General features: G+C 35.8%; 1 protein-coding gene across 7 annotated transcripts in view; it reads right to left on the bottom strand.

Moving 5' to 3' along the window:
* ABCC9 (ATP binding cassette subfamily C member 9) overlaps positions 1-4,020 on the bottom strand; it is a 196,940-nt gene extending 192,920 nt beyond the window's left edge. For all 7 annotated transcript variants that reach the window (XM_043967998.1, XM_043968001.1, XM_043967999.1 and 4 more), the window contains exon 1: positions 3,893-4,020. The gene's annotated coding sequence lies outside the window, so the exon portion shown is untranslated. The remainder of the gene's footprint in view (positions 1-3,892) is intronic.
* Between the last annotated feature and the right edge of the window lie 14,250 nt (positions 4,021-18,270).

Raw genomic sequence — 18,270 nt, 5'->3', positions numbered from 1 at the left:
AAATTAAGATGAGGCAACATATTTGACAAATGGTAACAAAACAAATTATCTGGGCAAAAAGAGAATTAAAAAATGAGTTAAAGCATAAATTTAAAATGGGAACTATTCCTCATTCTTAATTTGTTCTTCTGTTAAATGTATTTCTGATTAAAAAAGGTTCAATTTCTTTCACTGTGAAATTTTTCTTAGTTATCTTAATTTACTAGAAAAAATATTGGGATAATTCAAGTATACTCACAACAAATGTTTAAATGATTCAATATAAGGAACAGGAATATCAGTTGTATAGCAATCCAATAAAATAGATAAAAATATTTAAAACTTGAACCTTAATCATTATTATTGCTTTAAGAAAAATACCTGGAATATACATAAAACATATCTTCTCATGATTTCTGGGTACTTCATACACAGTATCTTAATCCTAAAATATTCTCATAGAGTAAAATGGGAATGGATTTTAGGGATGAGTTAAGAAAATAACCAAGAAAAATGATGACTTGCCAAGATGAAAAACTTAACAAGAGGGACACAACTAGGGCAAATATTCAAGACTCTGAGTTTCAAAAACCAAGCAACACTATCTATAAATATTATGTTCACCTTAAATTGTCCCTGATTTGTTATCTAAAAGATCAAAAGCACACTCAAACATGCACTTCACATTATTAACATAAAGATCTTTAAATCATTCCTCATTCCAATTTCAGCCTTTTCATCTCATATACCACTCTTAGCTCTCAATTTGTTCCTTCAACCCAAATCTCTCATTCAAATCTTCCCTCCCACTTCCTGAAATCCCCTTTTCTCTCAGTTGTTTCTTTCACTACCTCACCTACATTAATACAAACTGGAGAATCATTAGAGATCATCTGATCCAACCTTTCCCACCCCCTAAATTAAGAAGAGAACCTTTCCAACCTCCTTTATATATTCTTTTTTTTATACACTAAGATGATAGTTGTTATCTCTCATCCTCTTCCTTTACAAAATCATTCATTACAGGCATTTAAATACTTCCCCCAAGGCCCTGTTTTCCAAACTGGGGAGTTTCACTATACTTTGTATCTCCTTTCATTTGGAGGGTTTCAAACTGACAATAAAACTCCCATCAAGCACTGACCAGTGATAGAAATAATGGGAAGATCACCAAACAGCTCTTTGCGGTTTTCTCTACTGAAGAGTCCTAATGAACTCGAACCAGTTTTAATAAATATTTGATAAATTTCCACAGTACAATGAGTAATATCAGAAGATGTTAGACCTGGAAGGGACTACAGAGATCACATAATCTAAACTATTCCATCCCTAAGGAAGAAACTTTAACGGAAGAAGGGATCTACCCAAGATAACCCAAATGGTTTGCTAATACAGAATCTAGGTCCTCTAAGTCATCCTTTCCACTACACCATCACTTACATCTATGACTGTGTCCATGTTGTGTGAGGGATACATGTTAATAACATTGTGTGTATATTTAGCAAGATCCTCAGAGAGTATCATTCAGTGTTCACATTCAATATTAACTGATGGCAAAGATTTTCATAATACAAGCTGTCTCAGAGGATTGCATCCTGACTAGCCATCTCTGACTCCTCAAATGGGTAGATTCTAGGAAATGATTCACCATTCCTTCAAATAGGTATGTGATAGATACCCTTCTAGGTATAGAAGGTGATAGAATCCCTTCTATCTGAAGGGATTCTTTCTATTTCTTTTGGTATGCTGTCTACTCTGAACACATAGCTAATAGGTATTCAGTAAAACTTTTAATGTGATGATAGTGACTACCTGGACTACACCAATAGCTTACTTATGACAAAGAAATTTGTTATGAAGTGCATCCGTGGTTGCTATTGAGGGAGCACAATTTCTATTCATGAGTAAAACTTTTTTTAATATTTTTCAAACACACACACACACTCCTTGGCAAAGCTGTGATGTTAGGGATTGTCATTGACCAAATGGTCCTTGCTGGAATTTTTTTCCTGTGGGCTGCTAGTGTAATAGAAAAGCATTAATTCAGTCTTCCTAGTGAAATGTCAAATCACAAAATGCAAGTTAATTTCATACCTCTGCAGGATTTTTGTAGCCAGCAAGGAAAAATATTTAGATTTCCTGAAGACAATGGATGTCAGATATTTGATGGCGATGATGATATTTCTTTCAGGAGAACAGGTGGTATTTATTTTTCATTTACAGGTTCCCAAAATATATTTTGAAAGAGATATTAATGAATAAATTCTGGTGACAAAAATATTTCAATCAAACTTATTAAAAATAAAGAAATGCCAAATATTGCAAAATTGATGTTTTTAAGCAATATTTTTAAATCAACTATGTACAAGGTGTCCCAGAATTCTTAGTGCCATTTTAAGCATTAGTGCCACTAAGACTTCTGGAACAGTCTCAATAAAAAAATGTTAAGGCATATATTTGAGCTCATTTCCAGCAATATTCCTAACCTGAAATGGGGTGGAGGGGCCTAGACCACTAAAATTCAGTAAAGATTATTAATGTCATAACATAATTACTATTATAAATATTCCTATTTTTTAAAAAATGGATAAATATTCAAAGTCAAGGGACATGAACTCAGTTATTGCTATCAAAATACCATGTAGCATTACCAGGTCATTTGGTTCTTTGATTTCTCCATTGATTCATATGCAAAATGGGAACAATGCAATCTGAACTATAAAGTATTGCTGTTCAAAATATGTAAATAAGTATTGTTTGATACTATCATGTCATTTATTTTGCCAACAATCCCTCCACTTAGAAGTGCAACACTAAAAAAAAAATCCCATGAGTGTTGTAAGGATCAAAAGGAAATGTTATTGTGAACTGGCTTGTTAAATTCTAAGTGTAAAATTATTATTACTGATATAATAATCCATCCTTCTCTACTACTTCGTATAAATAATTTCTTCTGAGCAAGTCTATTTTCTAGGCTTTTAAAGTACTCTCACAACCCAGAACAGGTATCATAAGCAATATTAAAAACCCTCATGTACAAAGTAAATCTGTATGTTAGCTATGCAGTTCAATGCAGCAAAGATTTATGGCTTCCTACAAGCCATTGTGGTTACTCAATCTCTGTAGATGTGCAAACCTTTCTTATCCATGGCTAGAGCTTCTTCAGCAAGAAGCTGTAGAAACTACCTCACTGTCCTCTATTTTGTATAAATTATAAACAAAACAACCGACAAATATAGTCTTTTTAAAGAAAAGATTATCGAAGAAATGTCTGAGGATTCAACTGTGACAACCACTAGTCAAAATAAACACTAGTTAGCCACTTGGCAGCCTGAACTAAGTTTACTCTTCTGTTTTTAAGTGATTGTGAAGAGTTACTCCAACACTCTCAACACCCAATTTTTAGGATACTCCCCCCCCCCAAAAAATGCAAGAACTGGCTACATTAAATAACTAAGGAAAAAAAGCAAATGACAAGGCCACGTGCTTGGTACTACTTGAAACCACTACAGGGACACCTGTGCTGCTACCTTCTCCACGGACACTAGTGTGCTAAATTTTCTCAAGATCTTGTTTCCAGCCAAGACAACGGAACTCCTTAAAAAACCCAAACATTGAAAAACAAACCGAAAAATCATTCCACGAAGTCACAGATGTCAAGTGGGGGGTGGGGGGGGGCGAAAAGAAGCACCCTGAGACTTTTGAAGGTTTTCCATTGGTTCAGGAGAGGCAGCTTCTAAGTTTCGCATCTCCCTCACTCTTCCCCTCCCCCAAAGCTCCGCACCAGCCAGTACAGGGTCCTGAAGACTAAGTCACAGGGGTTAGGGAAAGGGGATGGGGGGTGGGGAGGAAAGAAAAGATTAGACTCACGGCCAGTGATTGCTGAAAAGTTAGACCAAAATGTGTCGCTTACCTTTAGTCTTAAAAGAATTTTTAAGAGCCCGTGTTGCCCTCTTACTATAGAAGTATTAACTCGGGTGGTAGAGTTTGCCTTCGCGAGTGAAGCACGTAGAGCCCTGCCGCGAATTATTTTTAGGGTGGTCTGAGATCAGCTGCTGCCTCCTATCGAGTTTCTAAATTGCACGAAGTGCTCTCTCGTCCAGACAGACACTGTTGCTTCAGAGGCAGGAAACGGAACGAGAGACATTGAGCTAAAGGCATCCGATTTAAGACCCCCCTCCCTCCATCCTCCACCCCCAAATCCTGGTCGCCTCCATTCCAGCGACCCCACTTGAGATACAAACCCTCTAGGGTTAAACTTTCTTCTCGGTATAATATTTTTTAATGTAGAATAGCTTTCCTTTCCTAAACTGATTTAGGCTGTGAAAGTCATTCAATATGAAGATTCTCACGAATTTTATTTTCAGTATCAAAGACACATACAGCACTGATTTGTAATGTGATTTTTAAAAGGGAATCTCTACGTGCAAGTAGACGCATCGTCTTATTAGCCACATAAGGAAACAGATTTGGGACAAGGGCCATTTATTTCACTGTGTTTTCCTAAAAGAATACTCGTGAGTGTGTAGGACAGCTATGCAGCTGTAAGATATGTGACAGAAATATTTCTTTGGGTCTTGGGTTCCAACAGAGATGCTTCGTTACTTTTGAGGCTCTCCCGCACCAAGGTTGTAGCGAAAGGGATCACTCAACCACGACACTCAGCTCCTAAAAAGGGGGAGGTTGGTTCCCATGAGCGGAGTGGGTGACTCTCCACCTCTTCGTCTCTTAAAAATCCTCTATAAAAACTCCAAAAGTAAACCTCCTTTTCTGACCCTCCTAAACAATTCACCCACCGCCGCCTTAATTGAAGTTACTGAAAGAAAGACGGTATAGGTCCTAATCTCTCCCTCTCCCTGACATTCAGCATGTTTCACTGAATATATTTTTAGTTACTGTATTAATTTTTAAAAGCCGGGTTCTCAGGGCCATAGGAAAGCTGTAGCAGGCGGTGGCACGGCTACCACGTGACGTCAACATTAGCCTCAAACACCCGGTGTGGACACTGGGCTCGGAGTTAACTCCAAGAGACAGGTGAATGATGGCTGCCTTCCCTCCTGTGGGATTAAAAAAAGAAAAGAAAGAAAAAGAAATGATTGAAGGAAACAAACTTAATCACATCAGCGGAGTTGTACCCCAGCTCTTCTAGGGTAGGTTTCAGAGTCTCTAGAAATTCCAGGAAAGGAATTAAACTCTCTGCAGAAGGTAATTGTACTTTTAGAGAGAGGACAGTTCACTTTTGGCCAGAGAAACTGTGGAACAAACTGACTGACTGCAGTGACAGGCAGAGCCTGGGGAAAAGTAGGGACAAGGCTATTGGCATCTCTGCTGACCCAAAACAGCAATTCACTGTGAAAAGAAGTCAAGATTGCATTTGCCTTCTTGGCAATATATGGAATAAAGGGGCCCACCCCTAACTTCAAGTGTCCCTAGCTGAGTTTCCCTGGGGTCTACAGACCTTGCAACAGTTAGTTTGTCTATCCACCAAAAAAGTATGTGAATTGGGAGTCTTTTTTAGGAAAATCTGATCTATAAAAACTGATAATCTAGATGGGCGAGGGCCAGCAGATATAGTCAATCATATAATTAACCTCAGTTGTCCCTTTATTTTTGCCAGTGTTAATGTGGCCTTACACTATCATCTGACCTGTCAAGTCAACCTATCAACAAGCATTTATTAAGCACTTATAATATGTGCCGGACTGTGTAAGAACCTAAGGGATACAAAGACAGAAATAAAACAAGGACCTTCCATTCCAATGAGGAAAAAACTTGCTTGGTTTCTAACCTGGAAGCTGAGATTCTTTACAATTAGTAATGATGGGAAGACCCAACTTGGTAAAAGGTAATTGTGAAAGAGGTTGTTTCAGAGTCAAGAAGACAGATTTAAGTCTCATGGCTCTGTAACCCTGAGAAGTAGTAGCCCCTCAGTGATATAGGCAACCCTCTAAGACTTACCTCCATGTGCTGAATAGAGCTGACATGTCCTTGACATAGGGAATTTCCTCTCAAGGTGAGTTTCCTGCCAATAAAACCTCAGATCCAGTTAAAAAAAAAAACAACACACCTTATGGTAGCAACTTTCTTTTAGTCTAATTTGTAGTGGTATGCTTAACAGTGCTGGTGAGAAACAGACATCTACCCACCCACCACCAAACGATTCCTTCCTACCCTTTTGGTGTGACATTCTCTCCTGTCACTCCCTCTGATTTATCCCTCTGGGGAGTGTTTTTCTTTCAAACCAGGTCTAGGAAAGATTTATGACCACCTCAACAACCGTCTGCATGGTGAGCTAGCCACAGCCATTTCTTCTGACTCATTAGCACCTCTGCCCCCTCCCACCCCCCCAAAATAGCAAAGTATTCTCTCTGACTTGGGAATTAAAAAAAAAAAAGAATTCATGATTGTCTTATCTAGCTTAAGTCCTTGATGTTGGGAAAGATTGAAGACAAAAGGAAAAGAGGGCAGCAGAGGATGAGATGGAGAGATGATGTCATGAAAGTAATGAATGTGGACTTAGACAGACTTTGAGAGACAATGGAGGATATAAGGGCCTGAGATCCTATGGTCCATTTGATTTTGAAGAGTCAGATACGACTAAATGAAAGAACGGCAGAAGCTCAAGGCCCTAACCAGAGAGTGTGCTCTAGCAAATATCAGGGTTGTTTTTTGTTTTTGTTCTTTTTTGGTTTGTTTTTTGTGGGGGGTTTTTGTGTTTTTGTGGGGCAGTGAGGGTTAAGTGACTTGCCCAGTGTCACACAGCTAGTAAGTGTCAAGTGTCTGAGGTCACATTTGAACTCAGGTCCTCCTAAATCCAGGGCCAGTGTTTTATCCACTAGGCCACCTAGCTGCCCTGCAAATATCAATTTTAAATTCATCTCTTTCTTCTCCCAGGACCCCCAATTATCTCTCCAACTGCATTCTAACACATAGTTTAACAATGAAGATAGTTGACAGCTTGATCACAAGGACAAGGTAAACATTTAAGTACAGAAAGAGAAACAAAGGAAGAAATAATCTTGGGAGAGGAAGAAAAGGGAGAAGGAGAAATGAAATGAAACAAAAACTCACCAGGTATTCTTTAAAGCTAAAGTGGGTTTCAGCAATGAATTTCAGACGCATCAGATCCTATCACTCCTCTTACCTACTGCTGATGTCCCCAGGTCATTAATGACAGAGAACATCTATCTCCCCTGCAGCTTCCCTTCAGTGTCTTCTACCAGGCTCTCACGTCCTTCTGCACCTTCTCTCTCCCTAAAACTACAAAGTGGAAGGGACCAGCTCATTCCTTAAAGTTAAAATCCTCTGCCAGTCCCAAGGTCAGGGCAAAACTTCCCTGAAATAAAAGAATGGAGAGTTCTCTGCCTGAAATCAGGAGACATTTGTCTCTAGTGTCTTTACCTCCTAAGTTATGCCTAGAGTAGGCAGGACCAAAACAGCATAAAATTGATGGCACATGACCTTCAGAAGTAAGTAACTTGTTTAAAATAACGCTTGGGCTTAGCAAGTTATTCATGTCCTAACTTAATGACAAAATACATTTCTGAGGGACTGCTAGGTAGCGCAGTAGATAAAGCACAGGTCCTGGATTCAGGAGGACCTGAGTTCAAATATGACCTCAGACACTTGACACTTACTAGCTGTGTGACCCTAGGCAAGTCACTTAACCCTCATTGCCCCGCCAAAAACAAACAAAAACAAAAACAAAAACAAAAATACATTTCTGACAAATATGACATAACAGTCCATTTTAAAATCTAAAATATGTAAACAAAATGCCTTTGTAGATGTAGTATCAGTAATTAAAATCTACCTGCTGCTATTAAAGGTCCTTTAATTTTCCCACCTTGGAAACCTCTGTTCCAGACAAACTGCACTTTTGGGGCTTTCTTGTCATGGTGTCTTTGGTCCTACTGATCCCAGCAAGTGAAATTGACTAACATACATGCATACACACTGATTGACTCACTCTTCAATGACATCCTTTTCTTCCTTCAAAGACCCAAATGATATGTCACTTTCTCTGTGAACCTTCCCTAACCCCATCTCTAATATCTAGCTAACAAGGATACCTTCCTCAAATTTCTCAGAGCACATTGTTTGGACTCTGATTTTGCCTTAGTCACACTCTCTCTTGTATTCTAGTTATTTGTCCATATGTAGTCACTATCTACTTCTTATGCCTAAGAAAGAATAAGTCTCATATGTGCATTTTTATCCCAAAGACCTAGTAAGTGCCTTACAAATGTATGAACATGTTGTCTCCCCTCTAAGAATGAAATCTCTTTGAAGGCAAAGTCTGTTTCAATTTTGTCTTTGTATCCCCAGCACCTAGCACAATGCCTAGTACATACTAGATCCTGAAAATGCTTTCTTGCTTGATTGAAATAATAGACAATTAATAACTATGCGTTGGGCTGGTTTGCCCTTCTGGATTTGTGCAAAATTTTCCAAGAATTCTACATTATAAAAATTGGAAACTTTAAAGAATTTAAGACTGAAATATACCAGGGCTCACTTCCAAGGATTTAAAATATCTAAACAATTAGAACATTAAAAACTTATAGAAATAGTGATGATGATTATGATAACATAATCATGATGATAATAATAATGTATCTAGAGAGCTATAACAGGTAGCTAGAAGAAAATTGCTAACCACTCCAGTGTATTTGCCAAGAAAACCCCAAATGGTGCCGCAGAGAGTGTGACATGACTGAAATAACTGAACAGCGACAGAATTATGTACCACAAGTTCACTATCTTTTTATAAACTAATAGACAAATCCCCACACTCTAAATTACAAACTACCAAATATCCTTGAATAAGAATACTGAGATATAAGCTTATCGCCTTTAGACCCACTAAAAACATCTTCAGGACAATTCCAGTAGCAGACAGTACAAAAGAGATGACATAAACCTCATCCAGTTTCCAAACTTTTAATTCTGTAGCCAAATATACTTTACTAGAACTGAAGCATCAGCACAGACAGAACGGTTGACCACAGCCACAAAGACATAAAAGTTTTGATCCATAAACCATAAGAACAATAGTTTTTCAAAAAAATTAAATACCACCTTGCTCATGATCTCAAAACTATTTGGAATGAAAAACTTTCAAATATAGAGACCTAATGGAAGAAATTAAAACAATGTGGAAATTGAATGAGGTTTATTTCATCTCTTTTGTACTGTCTGCTACTGGAGTCGTACTGAAGATGTTTTCAGTGAGTCTAAAAAAGATGAGTTTATGTCTCAGCATTCTTATTCACTTATTCACTTCTTTTTTTCACCTGCGCAATAGAACACAAAGCATTAAATTTAAAAGAATAATACTTGGACCATTATGTGTCCTCAAATTTTATTGAACTCCATAAAAAAGATAAGTATGAAATAATAATGATAATTTAAAATCTAGTATGTTATAATATGGTACAATTCTTATATGTTATAATGATATGATATAAATAATTTTTTAGAGTTTTATTAAGGTTTTTGGTTTTAATATGACCAAAATTTTCAGTTCTACCCCTCCAATCACACACATGGACACTCCCACATCAATCCATAATTAGCCTTTCCTTGTATGAAAAAACAGCTAAACATAGCAAAGAAGCACTGTATATGAAACATTCCACACTTATTATCCCCTCCCTCTCTAGCAAAAAGAGATGAAGCTTCTCATCTCTTCCTTGAGGCCAAGTTTGGTCATAAGACAATAGATTTTGTGTTCCTTCCTTTCACGTTACTGTAGCCATTCTGTATGTTTCACTAATTATGTTTACTTCCCTCTATATTAGTTCACACTAACTTTCCTATGTGTCTCTGAATCCCTTATTTACACAATTTGTTTATTACACTATAATATCCCATATGACAAATCTGGATAGCATGCTAAAAAGCAGAGATATCACTTTGCTGACAAAGGTCCATATGGTCAAAGCTATGGTTTCTCCAGTAGCAATGTATGGCTTCGAGACTTGTACCATATAAGTACAGCTTAGCATTGCAGAATCAGTACTTTCAAATTGTGGTGCTTCAGAAAACATTTGAGAGTCCCTTGGACAGCAAAGAGATCAAATCAGTCAATATTTAAAGAAATGAATTCAGGCTATTCAAAGGAAGGTCAAATACTGAAGCAGAAGCTTAAATATTTTGGCCATGTAATGAAAAGACAGGACTCATTGGAAAAGACTCTGATGTTGGGAAAGTTTGAAAGCAAAAAGAAAAGGGAATAGCAGAGGATGAGATAATGAGATGGTTAAGTAGCATCATGGAAAATAACAAACATGAACTTGGACAGACTTTGAGAGATACTAGAGGATAGAAGAGCCTGGCTTGCTATGGTTCATGGGGTTACAAAGAGTCAGACAAAACTGAACAACAATATTCCATTTTTTTTTCCTCTACCACAATTTGTTTAATAATTCCCTGGTTGATGGGTACTCACTGTTTCCAGTTCTTTAGACTCACTAAAAACATCTTCAGGACAATTCCAGTAGCAGACAGTACAAAAGAGATGACATAAACCTCATCCAGTTTCCAAACTATTACCAATATTCTGTTACCAAAAAAAGTGACATGAAGATTTTGGCAAATATGAGAACTTGATATCTCTTAGGTTCTTGGGGGTATGTAAATAGCAATGGGACCTATGCATCAAAAGTTATAGATAGATATTTTATCACATATTTGCATAATTCTAAATTATTTAACAGCATGGACTAATTCACAGCTCTTCCAACAGTATAGTAGTATGTCTGAGCTCCCCAAACCCTTCCAACATTAAATATTTCCATTTTTTGTCTTTATTGAAAATTTACAGGTGTAAGGTAAAACCTCAAAGGTGTTTTAGTTTACAATTGTTTTATTATTTAGTGATTTTCTTCTGGTCATCATTATCATGATAAGAAAATTTATTTTAGTGCTTTAAAAATATCAAAACATTTTACACATAAGGTCCTTGAAGGAAGAAACTGTTCGATTTTTGTCTTATTATCTCCATCAGTGAACCCAGTGCTTGGTACATGTAGGCTCCTAATAAATGCTTGTTGATTGATTGATTGATTTTGAACAACATTTGACATTTTGCTAATAGTTTACAATTATGCCAAGAATTGTTCATGTTCTTTGATCACTTGCCTATTAGGAAATGGCAAGAAGCAGCCTGGTAGGTGCAGCTAGGTAGCACAGTGGATAGAGCACCATCCCTGGAGTCAGGAGGACCTGAGTTCAAATCCAGCCGGAGACATTTAACACTTGCTAGCTGTGTGACCCTGGGCAAATCACTTAACCCCAATTGCCTCACAAAAAAAAAAAAAGAAAGAAAAGAAAAAGAAGCAGCCTGGTAAAAGACCTTATGTATTTGATGAAGTTATATGGCATAGTGGATAGTGCACTGGGCCCAGAGTCAAGAAGATGTGATTTCAAATCCAATCTCAGATACTAGCTAAGTGTCCCTGAACAAGTCACTTCACTTCACTTCCCTTTGCCTCAGTTTCCTCATCTGTAAAAATGGGATAATAATAGCACCTACCTCCCAAGGTTGTTGTGAGAATCAAAGGAGGTAATAATTGTAAAGCATTTAGTAAAGATACTGGTGCATAGTAAGTACTACATAAATATCTGCTATTGTAATATTTGTGTTAATTCCTTATCTTTCTTAAATATCAAATTTTTAATGATGATATTTGATGAAAATATTTTAATTGCCAGTTTTCTTCTCATTCTATCTGGATTTATTTTGTTCATTGAAAAGATTTTCAATTTCATGTCATTAAAATTGTCTATTTTATTTTTATGCTCACCTGCATTTCATGTTTGGTTAAGAATTCTTATAACCATAATTATGAAAGTTGCCTCTATCATTTTTCTCCAATTAGAAAAATATAATATTTTGATTCATGTGTCCACTTGGAACCTGGTATGGTCAAATTGTATAAAATACTGATCTAATCTACTTTTTAAAAAATCGAACTGGGGGCAGCTAGGTGGCACAGTGGATAGAGCACTGGCCCTGGAGTCAGGAGGACCTGAGTTCAAATCTGGCCTCAGACATTTGACACTTACAAGCTGTGTGACCCTTGGCAAGTCACTTAACGCCAATTGCCTCACCAAAAAACAAAACGAAACAAAATTCAAACTGATTTCTAGTTTCCCTAGCAATCCTTATGAAATAAATACCCTTTCCCCAAGTACTTTTTGTTCCTGGATTTATTAAACATTGGCTTATTGAGTTTTATTATTTCTGATTCTAGCCTCCATAATCTGTTTCACTGATCTACTTTACTATTTTTAAATCAATTCCAAACAGTTTAGGTTAGTCTTTTATGACCTACTATTTTATAACATCTGGAAGTACTGCTCTTCTTTATTCTCTTAGGTTCAAAGGGCTTTGTTCTTCTTAATTAATTTTGTTATTATTTTTGTCTACCTTGATCAAATAACTCCTTGATAATTGAATTAGTAGCACTAAATATAACAATAAATATAACAATTTTTATTATATTTGGAATTTCTGTCATTCCAAAATAATTCTTTTCACTTTACCAATATGTTTATCAGAGTTCATCATTCTCTCAATGAAGTCAAGGCATCCAGGAATACTGAAAGTAAAATTCCCACCAAATTTTTCACATTGGTATTTTACATATTACTGAAGATGCCCAGTCCTCACACTCACCTAGAATTCTTTTTAAAATGGTTTTGGTATAGCATTATGGAATAATCATAATCATAATAAATAGCTGACATTCATGTAGAATATTAACATTTGCAAAGCACTTTACTATTTAAAGTTATAAGTTATTATTTAACTTTATTCTCATAACAACTTTGAGAGGTAGGTATTATTGTTTTCTCCATTTTACACATAAGGAAACTGAGCTAGACGGAGGTTAAATGATTTACCCGGACTGCCACAGTTAGGAATGTCGGATGCTGGATTTGAACTTAGGTTTTCCTGACTATAGAGGCATCCCTCTATCCAATGCCCCACCTAGATGCATTGTGGAGAGATAATTGGCTTCAAACCCAGGAAGACCTAGATTCAATTTCTGCCTCTAATGTATATTGACTATGTGACCCTGGACAAGTCACTTTTCAGCACTCTAGGTAATTCTATAAGTCTTTAATTGCAGTAGCAGTAGCAGTAGCAGTAGCAGTGGTGGTGGTGGTGGTAGTTGCTGCTATTCTCCTCCTCCTCCTCCTCCTCCTTTGTCTTCTTGCTGAGTCATATCCAGCTCCTCATGACTCCATGGACCATAACATACCAATGCTGTTAATGGGATTTTCATGGCAAAGATACTGGAATGGAAAACCATTTCCTTCTCCAGCTCATTTTACAGATGAGAAAACTGAGGCAAACAGGGATAAGTAACTTGCTTAAGGTCATAGAGCTAGTAAATGTCTGAGGCCAAATTTGAACTCAGGAAGACAGGTCTTCCTGACTCCAGTCCTGGTACTCTACCCACTGTACCACCTAATAGTAGTTCACTTATCATAAATATGAATTATGGAGAAGGAATAGTAAAGGAAAAGGGGGATGAGAAAGATAATAAGTTCCAAAAATATGGAATGCTTTAAGAATTTATGTGAATTGAAACCAGAACATCTTTGATTCATTTCTCTTTACATCAAAGGACTTTTTTCACTTTGATGTAGCCGTGATTTCATGGATTGGGGTGGGGGGGTGTTACATATCTCCAGCACTAGTGCAATGCTTGATATTTAGTAGGGACTTCTTGGTATTTTTTTAAAGAAAGAAAAGCTAAACAAAGTTTAAATCAATATTGGTAGTAGCACAACAACAGCATGTAACTTCAGTGGTCCCTTCACAAGGCTAAATGAAACTAACAGAAGAATAAACAAGAAAAATAGAGAAGTGAATGAATTGTTACATAAACTTTAGTAAGCATAAATATTAAAGAACCAGAAAAAATGAACAAATTAAGAATAGAGATAGAACATGTAATTTCATTGACATAGAGAACTCCCAGGCAAGGAAACTTGTCTGTTAATTCACATTAACACCTTCTCTGCAACTCACAGCTGCCAACAGTACTGAGAGGTTAAATGACTTTCAAGTATCCCACAGTCAATGCATATGAGAAGAAATATTTGAACCTATGTCTTTCTGGTTTTGAGACTGGCTCTATATCTATGCTGCCTTTTTAAAAATAAACAAATTGGTAACTAAGACAATGACAAAATCTTGAAAATGAATAGATATACAGAGAATTGAAAATTTTAAATAAAACTATAGCAGTGATGGGGCCTCTGGGTGACACAGTGGACAAAGTGGCAAGACTGGAGTCAGGAAGACTCACGTTCCTCAACTCAAATCAGGCCTCAGACACTTATTAGCTGTGTGACCCTGGACAAGTTGCTTGACCTTGTTTGCCTCAGTTTCCTCATCTGTAAAATGAGCTAGAGAAGGAAATGGCAAACCACTTCAGTAACTTTGCCAAAAAAAACCCAAATGAGGTCACAGAGTCAGACATGACTGAAATGACTGAACAACAACAAAATAGCAGTGATAAATAAAACTCAGCTAGTTTTTTTGAAAAGAGTAAAAAAATTTATAATCCTAATTAATTACCTGCTCTAATATCCAGAAGAAAATGAGAGGCAGAAATCAAAGTAAATTCACAAAATAGAGGAAACAAAAAGAATTGTCAGAAACTCTATACACAATTATGTGCCATTACTGAGAATTCAGAAAAAGTTGAGCATCTAAAAAAATTATAAAATATCCAAACTAATAAAACAAGTAGAACCTCTAAACATACCAATCTCACGAAAACAAATCAAGTTGTCATAAAATAATTCACAAGAGGAAAATATACAAGTAAAACAAATTTACAAATTACTTATGTCACACATTTACGTATAATTAATACCTATGCTACAGAAGGTATTCTCAAGAATAAAAACAGAAGGCATCCTTCCAAACTCTTTATTATATAAATATTGTCCTGATACACACACCAGAGAGAGACTAAGTAGAGAAATATACCAATCTCAATAATACATGTTTATGTCAAAAATTTGAATAAAATATAGGAATAAAAGTAGAAATAAAATTTCAAATAAAGATCTCACAGGGATATTACATCAATAAATCCAAATAACTCACTGTTAATAAATTGGTGTCATATAAAGAAAGGTTCATCATTAGGAAAAGTTATGATAATTAACCAATGTAACAAAAAAAGTTTATTTTAATAGATGCTGAAAAAGCATTCATTACAATGCAATTCACTTATTTTAAAATTCCTAAAAAACATAGATATGAAAAGATTCTTCTCTAATGTAATTTTGTGTGTGTGCACATGTGTATACATAAAACAGAGCTGTTTGTAATTAAAAAACAGTATAAGCTTTTAAAAATAACTAGTAATAAAGCAAGGATCCTGCCTCCCCCTCATCTCTACTATTATTTGACAGTTTTAAGGATGCTAGATATTTAATCATTTGGTAAATGTTTATCAAGCATCTACTACATGCTAGTCTCTGTACTAAGTGCTAGAGATACACAGAAAGGACATTTCCTATCCTTAAGAAGCTCACAGTCTAATATGAGAGTCAATGTGCAAATGAGTATGCACAAACAAGCTATTTACAGGATATATTTGTTATAATCACCAGAGGGAAAACACAAGAATTAAGGGAGATCTGGAAAAAATTCCTGTAGAAGGTAAGATTTTATCTGGTAGTTGAAGGAAGCCAGGAAATCCAGGATGCAGAGAGAAAAGAGAGTACTCCAAGCATAGGGAATAACAAATGCCTGGAGGTGAAAGATGGAATATCACATTCTAAGAGCAGCAAGTATGCCTGTGTCACTGGGTCACAGATTATGTGAAGGAACTAAGAAGTAAGAAGACAAGAATGTTGGGGAGGGGACCAACTTATAAAGGACTTTGAATGTCAAATAGAGGCGTTTATTTTTGATCCTGGAGATGATAGAGCCACTGTAGTCTATTGAGGGAGTTTGGAGGATGGCTTTTAGCAAGATCATTTTGACATCTGATTGGAGGGAAGATTGTAGAGGGAAGAGACATGGCAATGAACCATCAGGCTATTGGAATAATCCAGAGGTGACGTTATGAGGGCCAGCACCAGAGTGGTGGCACTGTCAGACAAGAGAACAAGGTATATAGAAGAGGTGTTATGAAGGTAAAATCAATAGGCCCTGACAATAGATTGGATATAGACTGGGGAGCAGGGTGAGAGTGAGGAATTAAGGACGCTAAGATTGTGAACCTAAATGGCTGGGAGGGTGGTAGTGCTCTCAACAATAATAGGGAAGTTCAAAAATGGGGAAATTTTTTTGAGGGCAAAATTAAAGGTATAAACATAAGCTAAGAGGAGACAAAATTAATACTATTCATTAAAACACACACACACAAACCCACCACATAATTAATGAAGAAACTAATTGAAATGATTGCTTTAGTAAGGTATCAGGAAAGAAATTAAATCCCCAAAGTAATCAGTATTTCTGCACATTACTAATAAAATAGAAATAAATAAGAAAAATTCTGCTCCAAATAACTACAGAATGCTTAAATTATTTGGCAGTCAATCTACCAAGATATAGATGAGACATTTATAAATACAACCACAAAGCATTTTTCACAGAAATAGAGAGCTAAATAATTTGAGAAACATTAACTGTTCATGGTTCACAAGTGCTAATAGTAAAAACAATAGTACTATCTAAGAAAGTTTATAGGTTTATTGATATACCAATCAAATTACCTAGAGGATACTTTACAGAATTTTTAAAAATAGTATGAAAATTCATCTGGAAGAACATAAGTTTGAATGAAGGGATCATAATATTTTCACTCTTTAAAATACATTTTTAATCAGTAAACGAAACTATTTAATACTGTTTTAACAAATATAAAAATAGATCAGTGTAATGGACTAGATAAATAAGAATTAGAAACAATAGTAAATATTAATCCAGTGTTTTAGAAATTGTCATTGTTCAGTCATTTCTGACTCTGTGACCCTATGGACCATAGCATGCCACTATTGTCCACAGGGTTATCTTAGCAAAGATAATGAAGTGGTTTGGCATATCCTTTTCCAGTGTATTTAGGCAGACAGGAGTTAAGTGACTTGTCCAAGATAACACAGCTACTAAGTATCTGAGGCTAGATTTGAACTCAGATCTTCCTGACTCCAGGCCCTGTGGTCTATCCACAAAGCCACCTATCTGTCTCTGTTTTAAAAGTACAAGAATATAAATTAATTGTGGAGCAGCTAGGTGGCACAGTGGATAGAGTACTGGCCCTGGAGTCATGAGGTCCTGAGTTCAATTCCAGCCTTAGACACTTAACACTTACTAGCTGTGTGACCCTAGGCAAGTCATTTAACCCCAACTGCCTCACCAAAACTAACTAAATTAATAAATAGTAGCAAAAAAAAAATCCTTACTGACAAGAACTGTTTAGGAACCTTGAAAATCAGTTTGGTGGAAATTATGTTTAGACCATCATCTTACACCATATGTCCCAATAAACTAAAAATAAACCTGAATATGATAAAAATATTTCTTTATTTTGGATAAAGAGAAAGACAGGGCGAGATAGAGACAAAAAGAGAGGATACCTTTCACAATTATGGAAAGGGAAATAATTCTAAACTAAAGGGCAGAAGAGATCATGGAAAATAAAATCAGTTTTTCTGCAAAAAAGAATTAAAAGACAGAAAGCTTTTGCCTAAATAAAGTCAATGACATCAATTAGAAAATAAACAATAAAGTGAGAATGTTTGCATCAAAATAAAACTAATAAAGTTAAATATCAAAAAATATAAGAAATTAACAAAAAATTAATACCATAAACTATTGAAGAACTTTCCAAAAGTTTCCTCTAAATGACTACAGTGTAAAGAATTAAGAAAACATGCTAAAGATTAATACTTTTTAAAAAACAACGTTTCATCTCACAGTGTGCAAATTGAAATGAAAAAAGGTAGGAGTGATCAGTTTTGGAATGGCTATGGGAAGACAAGCATATTAATGCACTGTTGAGAAAATTCTGAAGTGATCTAAAAAAATCTGCATTTTATTTTGGGATTATTCAAAGGAGTGTTTAAGTTTTTCATACTTTATGACCCAGTAATCTGATTTTATATGCCCCCAAGGAAGTCAAAGACAGAAAAAGGAAGGTTGAATATGGACTAAAATATTAATAGAAGCCCTGTCTTATCAAAGAATGAGAAACCAAAGGAAGGATTATTATTTAGGAAGTTACTAGGGAAAAATCTATGGTA

The sequence above is a fragment of the Dromiciops gliroides genome, chromosome 5 (assembly GCF_019393635.1).
Source record: "Dromiciops gliroides isolate mDroGli1 chromosome 5, mDroGli1.pri, whole genome shotgun sequence".
Taxonomy (NCBI): domain Eukaryota; kingdom Metazoa; phylum Chordata; class Mammalia; order Microbiotheria; family Microbiotheriidae; genus Dromiciops; species Dromiciops gliroides.
The sequence above is the reverse complement of the archived record's forward strand: the minus strand, read 5'-3'. Positions and strand labels throughout refer to the sequence as shown.